This window comes from Eubalaena glacialis, chromosome 2, assembly GCF_028564815.1.
Source record: "Eubalaena glacialis isolate mEubGla1 chromosome 2, mEubGla1.1.hap2.+ XY, whole genome shotgun sequence".
Taxonomy (NCBI): Eukaryota; Metazoa; Chordata; class Mammalia; order Artiodactyla; family Balaenidae; genus Eubalaena; species Eubalaena glacialis.
The window spans coordinates 183,554,694-183,557,385 of record NC_083717.1 but is presented as its reverse complement, the minus strand read 5'-3'; the positions used below and the strand labels follow the sequence as shown (position 1 = coordinate 183,557,385).

The window sequence follows — 2,692 nt, the reverse complement described above, 5'->3', positions numbered from 1 at the left end:
GGCTAGTGCACCATGCTGGACAACTCCTATGTTGCTGAACCCATTCCTGTTACTAGGTTAGGGTTCTGCCTCAGTTTCCCACTTGACATTCTAGCCCCCTTCCCTAGGCCCATCCTTAAGAGCCAGCCTGATGACCAGCCTGCTCCCCGTCCCACCAGTGGCCCACCCACAGATGCTCTTCACTTCCTCCTCTTCCCATTGGCCCTTGCTTCCTGGGTCCTATTTGCCTTAGAGTCAAGACCATCTGAAGTATAACTACAATAGATCTCACAGAAATAAGGAACCTTGGAGGGATTTGGCAGTTAATCTGGTGGACAGGGAAGGAAAGGCTGACAAATACATCAGAAATAGCTGAGAAAAACCACCCAAACCAGGGATCACAGAGAAGAGAACAGAATAAAAGAAGTACAACACTGGTGGTGAAACCATGTGCACTTTGAGGGAAACCTAATATGCACGTGTCTGGGACTTTTAAATCATCAGAATACTTTTTAGTGAGAGCTATTTGATATCCAGGAAGCCTTCAGAATTATTTTAGTAGGCTTTGTTAAGCTCTTTATTTTCAACATCAGGAAATTGTGTTCTGCCAGGAGGAGATTACTCGGATATCAGATCGAAGCCTATAAGACTCCAGAAATATTTAACATGGCCACTCCCATTGTGAGACCCAGCTGTCCAACTTGACCACCCATACCCACACTGGCACTTCTCTCTGGGTTCTTCTCCATCTGGTAACTTCTGAATCCAGGTGTATTAGTAGGCTCAGGCTACCATAACAGGATACCACAGACTAGGTGGCTTAAACAACAGAAATTCATTTTCTCACAATTCTGAAGGCTAGAAGGCCAAAACAAGGTACTGGCAGGGATGGTTTCCAGTGAGGCCTCACTGCCTGGCTTGCAGACAGCCACCTTCTTGTTGTATCCTCATATGGTCTTTCCTCTGTGCATACACAGAGAGAAGAAGAGAGAGCTCTGGTGTCTCTTCCTCTTCTCATATACCAGTCCTATTGGATTAGAGCCCCACGCTTATGGCCTCATTTTACCTTAATTACCCCCCTTAAAGGCCCTATCTCCAAATGCAGTCACATTGAGGGTTAAGGCTTCAACATGTGGATTTGGGGACAGGAGAAACAATTGAGACCATAGCACCAGGGTTGAGAATCTGGGCTCCAATCACTCAGCGAGATGCAGCAAATGGAGCCTGTTATTGGCAGATTGTACCCTAGAGGCCACAGCCTTAAGTAGCAGAGGTGAGTCTCCTCACCTCTGCACCTCTGTTTCCTCCTCTATAAGGAATGAAGTGGGACAAAGCCCTGTTGTGTTACTGGGACCCCTAAATTCTTATTCTGACTCTGCCACCATCCAGCTGAGTGTCTGGGTAAGCGCAGCCTTTCTGTGACCCATTTAGTAATATATATAAAAAGAAGTGTCAACTCAACAACAAAAAAACAAACAACCCAATTTTAAAGTGGGCAAAGGACTCGAATAGACATTTCTCCAAAGAATATCTGCAGATGGCCAATAAGTATATGAAAAGATTCTCAACATCACTAATGATCAGGGAAATGCAAATCAAAACTACAGTGAGATACCACCTCATACCCATTAGGATGGCTATAATCAAAAACAGAAAATAGGGCTTCCCTGGTGGCACAGTCGTTAAGAATCCACCTGCCAATGCAGGAGACACGGGTTCAAGCCCTGGTCTGGGAAGATCCCACATGCCACGGAGCAACTAAGCCCCTGCACCACAACTACTGAGCCTGTGCTCTAGAGCTTGCAAGCCACAACTACTGAGCCCACGTGCCACAATTACTGAAGCCCGCGCACTGCAACGAAGAGTAGTCCCCTCTCGCCACAACTAGAGAAAGCCCATGCACAGCAACGAAGACCCAATGCAGCCAAAAATAAATAAATAAAAATTTAAAAAAACAGAAAATAACAAGTGCTGGTGAAGATGCAGAGAAATCGGAAGCCTTGTGCATTGCTAGTGAGAATGTAAAATAGTGCAGCCAGTATGGAAAACATTATGGCAGTCCCTCAAAAAAAGTAAACATAGGGACTTCCCTGGTGGTCCAGTGGTTAAGACTCCATGCTCCCAATGCAGGAGGCCCGGGTTCGATCCCTGGTCAGGGAACTAGATCCCACATGCCGCAACTAAAGATCCCGCACGCCGCAATGAAGATCCCACGTGCCTCAACTAAGAGCCAGCACAGCCAAATAAATAAATAAATAGATTTTTTTTTTAAGTAAATATAGAATTACCATATGATCCAGCAATCCCACCTCTGGGTATATACCCAAAAGAATTGAAAGCAGGGACTCACACATACATTTGTACACTTATGTTCATAGCAGTGTTTGCCAAAAAGTGGAAACAACCCAAATGTTCATTGATGGATGAATGGATAAATAAATTGTGGTATATACCTACAATGGATATTATACAGCCTTAGAAAGGAAGGAAATCCTGTCACATGCTACAACATAGATGACTTTGAAGACATTATGCTAAGTGAGATAAGCGGTCATAAAAGGTCATAAAATGTCATAGTGTATGATTCCACTTATATGAGGTTCCTAGAGTAGTCAAAATCATAGAGACAATATAGAATGGTGGTTGCTGGGTGCTGGGGGAAGGGGAGATTGGAAAGTTACTGTTTAATGAGTACAGAGTTTCAGTTTGGGAA

The 2,692-nt window shown here is 44.4% G+C and overlaps 1 non-coding gene across 1 annotated transcript; it reads left to right on the top strand.

Annotated features, from left to right (window-relative positions):
- The first annotated feature begins 2,066 nt into the window (after positions 1-2,066).
- TRNAW-CCA (transfer RNA tryptophan (anticodon CCA)) lies at positions 2,067-2,139 on the top strand. The gene has a single exon. It is a non-coding gene; the product is annotated as a tRNA-Trp (tRNA).
- The last annotated feature ends 553 nt before the right edge of the window (positions 2,140-2,692 follow it).